We start from the raw sequence: 11,686 nt of genomic DNA on the forward strand, positions 1-11,686 counted from the left end.
TGAAAGAATATAAGAGTTGTTATGGGCAACTGATTAATTTTAATAAATCTCTTGTTTATTTTAGTTCGAGTGTTAGTAAAGGAAATCAACAACTAAGAGAAAGAGAGTTAAGTGTTAAGAGCTTTATGGATTCTAAGAAGTATTTAGGGTTGCCTATGGTAGTAGGTTGAAACAAAAAGTTAGCTTTTCGAAACATTATAAATTGAATTCGAGGCAAAATAAATGGATGGTGTAATCGATGGTTATCACAAGGGAGGAAGGTGATTTTTATCAAATTAGTGTTGCAAGTGATCCCCACATATGTCATGTCTTATTTTTTATTGCCAAATTCTTTTTGTGAGGAAATAGAAGTTGTATTTTGTTGTTATTGGTGGAAAAAATCATAGTTGAATCGAGGTATTCATTGGTGTTCATAGGAGAGGTTATGTAATCTGAAGGAGGGTAGGCAATTGGGCTTTTGGAAACTAACAAAGTTTAATGTAGCATTTTTGGCCAAGTAGGGGTAGCGGTTGATTTGTAATGCTACTTCATTAGTAGCACCTATTTTGAAAGAAAAATATTATGCAAGTAATGAATTTTTAAAAGCGGAGTTCAGGAGTCAACCTTCGGCTATATGGAGAAGCATTTGGGCAGTAAAGGGGCTTTTGTTGAAGGGGAGTAGTTGGCAAGTTGGTGATGGAAACTCAATTCCAGTTTGGGATGTAGCTTGGTTGCCTAGAGACAGAACTTACAGAATTAGATCACCACGAGTTAATGAGATAAATTTTGTGGCTGATTTGATTGACGAGCAAAGTAGGAAATGGAAAGAGTTGTAGTTAATATCACCTTTAATGAACAGGTGATAACTCTTGAAAAGAGTTATATTTTATGCCTTTGTACCTAGTTAATTTTTTGTACTTAAGCACATCTAGTTGCATTTTGAGACATTTTATTAGTATTTTTAACATTGTATTAGAACTTGGGCAGCGTTTAAATATTAGATTCTTTAATTGCTCATGGAGGGGCTCTGTTTTGCGGTATTGGCTGGTGCAGGATGAGGAACAAAAAATAAAGGAGTGAAGTTTTATCAGGGCAAAAAGGTGGTCAGATTAGCAGCCAGTATGCCGTAGCAACGTCGGAAAGGTGTCCATTCAGCATTTAGTGCATATTAGTTTCAGCTCAACTCTACTTGTACCAGATAAATCTACCTAGAAAAGAGGAGAAGATAAATCTTAGGGCTGATGAAATTATCTTGAAGAGAAAAAGAAGAAGAAAAAAATTTAAAACGAAGCAAAGTAGGAAACCCTAGACAACAGAACTACTAGTAGAGATCCTTAAGAAAATTAGAAGGTAGCGGCTGAATAGAAACAGAAAGAGGAAAGACTCAGGCAACCCTTTTCAGCCACTTTAGGACATTATGCAGCTGGAGTGTGGATTGGACAAGCGAACGTTGTCTTCCCAACATTCTTCCATTATTTCAAATCAGTTCTTTTGTAAATTACAGTGATGAAAATGATGTTTGAGTTGGATTTTATTTGCCAACCTATGAGCTAAATCTCATAGGGTTGGGATGACTTTGATGAAACTTTAACTGTCTTCAATGGATGCAGTATAAATATGAGTTATTTTATTGTTTCATTCAATTATTTTATTCTTTGCAATGTATGTGAGCAATCCCTAGACATAGTCAACTGTGCACCATATCCTTAAATTAATTTAATTCTGAAAAGGTTGGATTAGTTGGACCATGGTTGAATGATATGAGCAAGTATTTGACCTATACTTGTAGTAAACTCTAGATATAGAGCATCGATCATGCAGAAGGTAATAGTCCAGGGTACCATATTAAAAGCCTATAGCCACAGGCAAGGTAACTTGAAGTTTTTACTCTCAAAAGAGGCAGGCCACTTAAGAACTCTTCTGAATAGTAGGTTAAGTATGATTTTGCTGAGGCATTGCTGACAGGAAAAGTAGATTCTTAGTAATCCTGGCCTTCTCATTCAACATTGCATAACCCTTATCTTTGCCGAAGTAGCTTTTCCATAGCATTCTTAGTTGTTTTTTTATTCGTTACATATTATTCATGAAGTTATTCTCTTAATTGTCATCACATTTCCAAGTATTCAGTAGTTCCACATATTGCATACATCATTATTCCTATTAATTGCCACTGCATACTTACCATAGCTTTACCATAGTATTAATCACATTTTATTATAATAACTTGGAATAATTTGGTTTAGTTATTTTAATTAATTGTATTAGTTTTATTTAAATTAGTTATATTTAATCTCTACAAGTTTGTCATCAGTACATGAGAAAAGGAATTCTTGCTAACCAATAATATCTTTTTGTCCTAGAGATTGACAGAACTTTTTGTAGAAGGCGAAAAAAACTACGAAAAATGGCTAGGAATGGGAATGATCTTGGTTTCAATGATAATTTGAATGGTCAAGATGTGAATCCTCCTATTCGAAGGGTGATACCAGGAATAAATTATAATTTGAATGGTCAGGGCACTGATCCGCATGTCCATGGGGTGATAGATGACAGAAATAAGACCAATTTGAGAGCATGTTGTGCCAATTTTGGATGACTTGAACCCAGGGATAGTCAGACCACAAATACAAACTCAATATTTTGAGTTGAAACTGATAATGTTTTAGATGTTAAAAATAGTAGGACAGTTTGGGGGCTGCCTACTGAAGATCCAAGATTGCATTTGTGACTTTTTCTAGAGGTTTGTGACTCGTTTAGGCAACAAGGTGTTCTTGAAGATGCCCTATGACTTAAATTGTTTCCATATTTTTTAAGAGATCGTGTGAGACCATAACTGAACGCTTTGTTGTTGGAGACAGTGGCATCATGGAATAGTCTTTGCCAGAGATTTTTGCTACGGTATTATCCACCAAACGTGAATGCCAAGATGAGAAATGACATCACGACTTTTCGGCAATTGGAGGATGAAATGCTATATGAAGCTTAGGAGCGATTTAAAGATTTAATTCAGAAATGTTTGATGCATAGATTTCAACACTGGATTCAAATGGAAATATTCTATAATGGGTTGAATGCACATATGAGAATGGTAGTTGATGCATCTGCCAATGGTACATTATTGGATAAATCATATGACGAAGCATATGAGATTTTGGAAAAGATTGCCAACAATGACTATCAGTACCTTGCCATAAGAGTTGGGACATACAAGAGGGCTGTTCGTACCATAGAGCTCAATACAATTACTTCATTGACAACCCAGGAATGTTCTTTAGCTAACATGATTAAAACAATGAAAAATCCAACTGCAGTCCAGTAGGTGAAATCAGTTGAGTTGTCATGTGTTTATTATGATGAAGATCATATGTTTGATGAATATCCATCAAACCCAGCATCAGTATATTACATGGGTAATTTTAACTGAAATAATAATCCCTATTCCAATACTTATAATTTGGGGTGGAAGCAGCATCCAAATTTCAATTGGAATAATTAAGGTGCTGGGAGCTCACACAATGTTGCAAGACAAAATATTCACAATGTGTAACATCCCTAACTCGTGACCGACGCCGGTGTCGGACACGAGGGGTTAACGAGACAAATCCTCTTAAAGTACCGACCAATTTGGCAATTCTGGACAGGCTGGAAAACTGCGTCACCGTCGCCTTAAAAATCATATCTCGAGTTCCAAAACTCGGAAACTGGTTTCGTAAATTTTCCCTGAATTTAGACTCATATACCCATCAATGGATTTATTTTTAGAATTTTTGGTTGGGCCAATTGGTACAGTTTATTTGTTAAAGTCACCCATGTTACAGGGATCGACTGCTCTGACCTCCGCGCGTTACAACTTGAATATATTTCTGTACAGGGATTTAATACTGGTGACGTTTGTTTCTAATGAAACTAGACTCAAAATTCAATCTGTACATATAAGGCATGACTCCTAATTCTTTCTGGATAATTTATGGTAAATTTTCAAAGTCGCGACAGGGGACCCAGAAATCGTTCTGGCCCTGTCTCACGAGAACTTTAATATCTCCCAGTATACTGCTCATATGGTCGTTTCGTTTCGTCCATATAAAAATAGATTCATCAAGGATCAGTTCCATAATTTACTCACTATTTAATTCTACTTCTACTATTTTTAGTGATTTTTCAATCTCATCTCACTGCTGCAGTCCGCAACAGTTACTGCAGTAGACTATGCCAATTTCATGAATTTTTCCTTGGCCTTAATCATCCATCATACATGACACAAATTATGGCCACCTTAACAAAATTTGAGTTTCTAAGACTCGTGGCTATAGGTTCTAACATCCCACTCGACGACCACATAGGCCATTTTCACATGGCTTAAAGTTTACAACCCACAATTCGACAAAATATAATAGCCTATACATGCCAAATGTTCTTCAACAACAAAAAGCAATACCACAAGATTTCAGCCGGTGTGATGACTTCAACGACGGTTCCGAGCACGCATAACAATACGAGTCCAAGAGACCTAAAATGGGTGACAAGAAAACACCGCGTGAGTTTACAACTCAGAAGTCATAAGCATTCGTCAATCCATCGATAAAGTTACTACTACATGTACAACAAATGAGGCTAGGTACTCGTCCATATCGAATCTATACCATAATACCTTGGACCTTTCGGTCCAATCTCGTACCAATTCATACATCCACATTTCATATTCTACACAACAAGATAATCAAGCATTTTTACACATTAACTCATTTTCCAGCACAACCATACAATTTCAATCATCACATAGATTTAAGGCTTACCAAATTCAACCCCAAGCATGAACGTATTACCTATTCGTCATGAGCTCGAGGTACTTACCCGATCCGCTGTCCATACTCAATTCAATGGAGACACACCTCCATTTATATAGAGTTCGCACACACAGTGCTTACTACTCGATTTCGCACACTTAGTGCCACGTAATTTAAGCTCGCACACACAAGTGCCATATTTTTTCCAGCTTGCACACTTAGTGCCAAATATTTCCAGCACGCACACTTAGTGCCATATATTTCCAGCACGCACACTTAGTGCCAGTCTCGACACCATACACCCGTATTGCCAGACACATAGTGCCGAAAGCAAACTTTCTACACATTCCACTATTTCTTTTACATTCAACAATTATCCTCATTCCATACACATACAATTTCATTTATACATATATATATAGCATTCCATTAAACACAATTGCATAGATTTTCCAATCATTTAAGCAATATCAAATATATGCGCTTAATGACTTACCTCGGATGTTGTCGCACGTCTTCAACGGCTATTCAATTACTTTTTCCTTTCCTTTATCGGATCTAGTTCCCCTTTGCTCTTGAGCTTAATATTAACAAATAAATTGATTCAATCATTTTGAATATCAAAGGGGAAATTCAAGGTACTTAGCCCTTATATATATTAGGCATTAGAGTCATATATGTATGCAATCATGAATCAAATTCCACATATTAGCCCATATTTTCCTTTAGCCGATTTTTCTAAGTCAAGATTAAGCCACCAATATGCTCACTTATGGCCGAATACACGAAATCACCCATCTATGCATTCAATCATGTGGCCGAATGTGCATGTTCCAATATAACACCATTTCCATTTCGCTTAACACTTACATTTACCACATATCAATTTAGAGACTCTACTAACCCATCATACATCCGCAATAGTCTATAGCTCTTTCGCCACTCCTTTCACAACATAATAAAACTTAATTTCAAAATCATTAGTGAGCATTTTATTTAGGCATGTACATCTACAACCGAATTCATCATATAAACATCTTTGAATTCACTCAAACATTCTCAATACAACACATTGCCCACTAGCAATTAGTTCATCAAACCAACATTTGACCCTATTTCCTTTAACACCATTGCATTCGCAATGACCACATCATTTAACCAACTAAATAATAAACCACAACATTTAAATTCATCTTGTTCTTCTCCCATTTGACCGAATGAATATCAAATGCAACTCAACTAACAACAACATTTTCTTTTTTTCTTTCTACAATGTATATACACTCTTACGACCATGAATCCTACTCATCCAAGCATCAATTAAGCTACTTAACAAGTAATTAACATCCCAAAGAAACTTATCAAAATGACACTAATTTAGCACTTGCCGAATGGATATTGAGCTATGGACTCATGAAATTAAACCATAGGTCAACTAAGCTATGTACTTATCCATTTAGTCTCATAGTCAATTAAAAAGAAAAATCACCATGCATACCTTAGACTAGGATAGCCATGGCCGAAATACCTTAGTTTCTCCTCTTCAAATTTCAACTTTTTTTTTTTTTGGTTTTCTTTGCTCAATTCACGGCAATGGGGAAAGGATGAGCATTCTTTTTTTTTTTTCTTTTCTTTTTCTTTCTTTACTAACATTATTTTATCTCCAATGACCCATTCCTTATTACAAAATCTAATTAAACATATGTATTGCCCATCAATATCCTATCTTGGCCGCCACCATTAATAAATTGGGCAATTTGACATGCAAGTCCACCTTTGTGTTAACATGCACTAATAAGCCATTTAAAATTAGCCTATCATATTTCACCATGTCTCACATTGATCCCTATTTAATAATTTCTCATACAATTGGTAAAATTAGAGAATGAAACTTCCACATGTGCATGTACACACACAATAAGCATAGAATATAACAATTAATTATTTTTATGACTCGGTTTTGTGGTCCCAAACCACTTTCCGACTAGGGTCAATTTTGGGCTGTCACAACTCTCCCCACTTAAGGAATTTTCGTCCCGAAAATCTTACCGTAAATAGGCTCGGTATCGCTCTTTCATAGAGTCCTCGAGTTCCCAAGTGGCTTCTTCAATTCGTGTTTATGCCACAACACCTTTACCAATGGAATTTTCTTGTTTCAGAACTCTTTTACTTCACGCATCGTAATGCGAACCGCTCTTCTTCATAGCTCAAATTAGGTGAACCTCGACCTCGGATGGAGTAATTACGTGTGTGGGTCGACCTATATCGTCAAGCATCGAAACATGGAAAACGTTGTGAATCTTTTCGAGCTCGGGGTAATATTAATCGATACGCCATCGCCCAACTCGTTCAGATACTTCATATGGACCGATGAACTCGGACTCAATTTGCCCTTACGGCCAAATCTAAGCACCTTCTTCCGTGGTGAAACTTTGAGAAAGACCTTGTCTCCAACCCGATATTCAACATCTTTTCTTTTCAAATCCGCATACGACTTTTGGCGATCCGGCGACTTTCAAACTTTCACGAATTACTCGAACTTTTGCTCGGTATCCTTAACCAAATCAACCTCAAGAATTTACCTTCACTAAGTTCACCCGAATAATGGGGTACGGCATTTACGATCGTATAAAGCCTCGTAAGGCGCCATCTTAATACTTGATTGAAAGCTATTGTTGTAGGCGAATTCAATCAAAGGTAAATACCGTTCCATGAACCACTAAACTCAAGGATGCAACATCTCAACATATCCTCGAGTATTTGAATTATCCGTTCGGATTGACCATCGGTTTGGGGATGAAAAGCGGTGCTAAAATGCGACTTGGTACCCAAAGCATCTTGCAATTTCTTCCAAAATCGCGACGTAAATCTTGGGTCTCTATCCGACACGATAGAAATAGGCACCCCGTGTAATCTCACAATCTGAGAAACGTACAATTCCGCTAATTTGTCCATTGAAAAATCCGTGCGTACGGGGATAAGGTGAGCCGACTTAGTTAGTCTATCGACAACGACCCAAATCGCATCCTTCTTACTCACTGACAATGGCAGTCCGGATACAAAGTCCATTGTGACTCGATCCCATTTCCATTCGGGTATCATGATCGGCTGAAGTAATCCCGATGGCACTTGATGTTCTGCTTTCACTTGTTGACATATCAGACACCTTGAAACAAATTCAGAAATGTCTCGTTTCATACCGGGCCACCAAAATTGGCGTTTCAGGTCATTGTACATTTTAGTACTACCCGGGTGGATTGACATTCGACTACAATGGGCTTCATTTAGAATTATCGAAATAAGTTCCGAATTCTTTGGAACACACAGACGACTTCTGAACCTCAAACAATCGTCATCATCAATTTGAAACTCGATTCCTTGTTCGAACACACTCACCCGCTTTTGCAAGCAACTCCTCATCAACTTTTCGAGCTTCCCGAATTTGATGAGCCAACAATGGTTTGGCCTTCAATTCGCTACTAACACATTGTCGGGTAGAATAGACAAGTGTACATTCATCGTCAAAGCAAACGGTGATTTCGACTTAAGGCATCCGCAACCACATTGGCCTTTCGGGTGATAATCAATAACGAGTTCATAATCTTTTAACAACTCGAGCCATCGTCTTTGTCGCAGATTTAAGTCTCTTTGAGTCATCAAATATTTGAGACTTTTGTGATCCGAATACACTTGGCACTTCTCACCAAATAAGTAATGTCGCCATATCTTTAAGGCGAATACGATGGCGACCAATTCGAGGTCATGGGTTGGATAATTTTTCTCATGTGGCTTTAATTGTCTCGACGATAGGCCACAACTCGACCTTCTTGCATCAATACGCAACCTAACCCAAGTAGGGAGGCATCACTATAGATGACAAACTCTTTGCCGATTCGGCTGTACTAGAACCGGAGCTTTCGTCAAATGGGTTTTCAATTGGTGAAACTTTTTCGACACTTTTCCGTCCATTCAAATTTGACATCTTTCAAGCGGTTTTGTCATGGGTGTGGCTATCATCGAGAATCCTTTCACAAACCGTCGGTAGTAACCGCAAGCCCCAAAAAGCTCCGACTTGGTAACATTCCTTGGAGGTTTCAATTGACTATGGTCGAAATTTTGTTCAGTCCACCGACACCGATGCGGACACCACGTGCCCCAAAAAGCTAACCTCTTTCAACCAAAATTCACATTTCTTGAACTTTGCGATAATCGCTTATCTCGTAAGATTTGCAACACTAGCCTCGGTGTTCAAGATGTTCGGTTTCATCTTTCGAATAGACCAAAATGTCATCGATAAATACAACTACGAACCGATCCAAGTATGGCTGAAAATTCTATTCATTAAATCCATAAACACCGTAGGGCATTAGTGAGCCCAAACGGCATCACCAAGAATTCAGTGACCGTACCTCGCTCTAAAAGCGGTTTTGGGTATGTCCGATTCTCGGACCTCAACCGATAGTACCCGACCTCAAATCTATCTTTGAAAACACCGAGGCTCCTTTAATTGATCAAACAAATCGTCAATTCGTGGCAATGGATATTTATTCTTTATCGTCACTTTATTGAGTTGACGATAGTCGATGCACAACCTCATGGTTCCGTCCTTCTTTTTCACAAACAATACAAAGCGCCCCATGGAGAAAAACTCGGTCGAGCGAAACCTCTATCCGTCAATTCTTGCAATTGAACCTTCAATTCCTTTAATTCCGTTAATGCCATACGACACGGGCTATTGAAATCGGCGTAGTACCGTACAACCGATGTCAATTCCACTTCTCGAACCGGTGGCAATCCGGTAACTCCTCGGGAAAAACATCCGAATACTCACAAACCACGGTACCGATTCGAGTTTCCTTTCCGTCTCTTTACTCCCAAACACATACGCAAGGTATGTTTCACACCCTTTTCACATATCTTCGACGGTCATAGAAGATATTATTCGGCACTCCTTTTAAATCAAGAGACTCGACTCGGACTACCTCATTATTTGCACTCCTCAAATCAATGGTTTTCCTTTGCGATCCACCAACGCATCATGCACGGTCAGCCAATCCATACCAAGAATAACATCGAATTCATGAAATGGTAGAAGCATCAGATCGGCCAGAAAACAGGATTCTCGAATTATTAGGGGGCATCCCTTGCACACTTTATCAACAAGCACGTATTGACCCAAAGGGTTTGACACTCGAATTACAAACTCAGTAGACTCAACAGGTAGAGTCTTACTGGATGCTAAGGTTTCACATACATATGAGTGAGTAGAGCCGGGGTCAATCAATGCAATCACAATAGTATCAAAGAGAGTAAAAGTACCAGTGATAACGTCAGGGGAGGATGCCTCCTCTCGTGCTCGGATGGCATATGCTCTAGCAGGAGCACGGGTCTCGGATCGGACGGCCGTATTAGAGGCTCCTCTCTGATTACCACCCCTACCTCCAGAGATTCTCGGGGCCTACCTCCACCGTCGTTCCACTAGGTCTTGCACCTTGCGCCTTATTCCTCTCATCTAGCTCCGTGCAATCTCTAATGAAGTGGTCCTTGAACCGCATCCATAACAGCCCTATTAATGACTTACCCCAACATTCACCTAGGTGTCGTCTTCCACATTGGGGGCATTCAGGTCTCTCTTGACGATTATTGCCCACACTAGCTATCAAGTAGCTCTGGAGTCCGTCAATGGTCGGGCTCTAATGGAAATTCCAGCGATCGTCCTCGACTTCTTGGTGTCCTCCCCGAACCTCTTTACAGCCGAGAACGGAGCTTTACTCGTCGATCTTTTACGGTAATCTCTTGCTTCAAATTCAGCCTTCTTCTTCTCCCTCCCAAGTTCTTCCGCCTTGCGTGCTCGTTCGACTAGTGTCACGAACTCCTTTATCTCCAAAATTCCCACTAGTAACTTTAACTCTTCATTCAATCCTTCTTCAAATCTTTTGCACATCGCAACCTCATCAGCCACACACTCCCGAGCATACCGACTAAGTCTTACGAACTCATGTTCAGATTCAGATCTGATCATCCGGCCTTGCTTGAGTTCCAAGAATTCCTTACGCTTCGATCGATGAACCGTTGACTAATGTATTTCTTTCGAAATTGGATTGGAAGAAATCCCAAGTAACTCGTTCATTTGGGACTATGGAAATTAAAGTCCTCCACCAATAGTAAGTGAGTCTCATAACAAGGATATAGCACACTTAAGACATTCATCGGTGTGCATGACGATTCATCTAACACTCTAATGGTGTTATCGAGCGTAACTCGGCCTTTTCGGCATCATCAAGAACTATGGCCTTGAACTCCTCGCCCCACGCTTCCTAATCAAGTCCACGGTGGTTTACTCAGCCTCACAGGATCGATGAATCGGAGGCATTGCGGGCTCTTGGGGTGGAGTGTTTAAATTCGGAATGGTTGGACAGCCGGGTTGGTTCGGGCATATTACGCGACCCACTCATTCATCATAGTGAAGAAGGCTTGTTTCGCGCCTTCATTTTGATTATTCGCGGATGACCGAGGCTCAACAGCGGTGTCCCTTGCGCAGGAGCAGCCGCTACACTTTCAACGTCATCCGCCAAGGGTCTCTCTACCCCGGGTTCCATCGCTAATCAAAACAAAAATTTCAACCGTCAGAAGTCATCACATTATTAAGCACTATCAATTTGGCATGTATAGCTAGACTCACACGCGCTATGGTAGTCCTAGAACCGACTAAACCATAGCTCTGATACCAATAAAATTGTAACACCCCTAACTCGTGACCGACGCCGGTGTCGGACACGAGGGGTTAACGAGACAAATCCTCTTAAAGTACCGACCAATTTGGCAATTCTGGACAGGCTGGAAAACTGCGTCACCGTCGCCTTAAAAATCATATCTCGAGTTCTAAAACTCGGAAACTGGTTTCGTAAATTTTCCCTGAATTT

The 11,686-nt window shown here is 39.4% G+C and overlaps 1 non-coding gene across 1 annotated transcript; it reads right to left on the minus strand.

Moving 5' to 3' along the window:
• Positions 1-2,902: 2,902 nt before the first annotated feature.
• LOC128292040 (small nucleolar RNA R71) lies at positions 2,903-3,009 on the minus strand. Its single transcript, XR_008282024.1, has one exon. It is a non-coding gene; the product is annotated as a small nucleolar RNA R71 (small nucleolar RNA).
• Between the last annotated feature and the right edge of the window lie 8,677 nt (positions 3,010-11,686).

The sequence above is a fragment of the Gossypium arboreum genome, chromosome 4, assembly GCF_025698485.1.
Source record: "Gossypium arboreum isolate Shixiya-1 chromosome 4, ASM2569848v2, whole genome shotgun sequence".
In the NCBI taxonomy this organism is placed as follows: Eukaryota; Viridiplantae; Streptophyta; class Magnoliopsida; order Malvales; family Malvaceae; genus Gossypium; species Gossypium arboreum.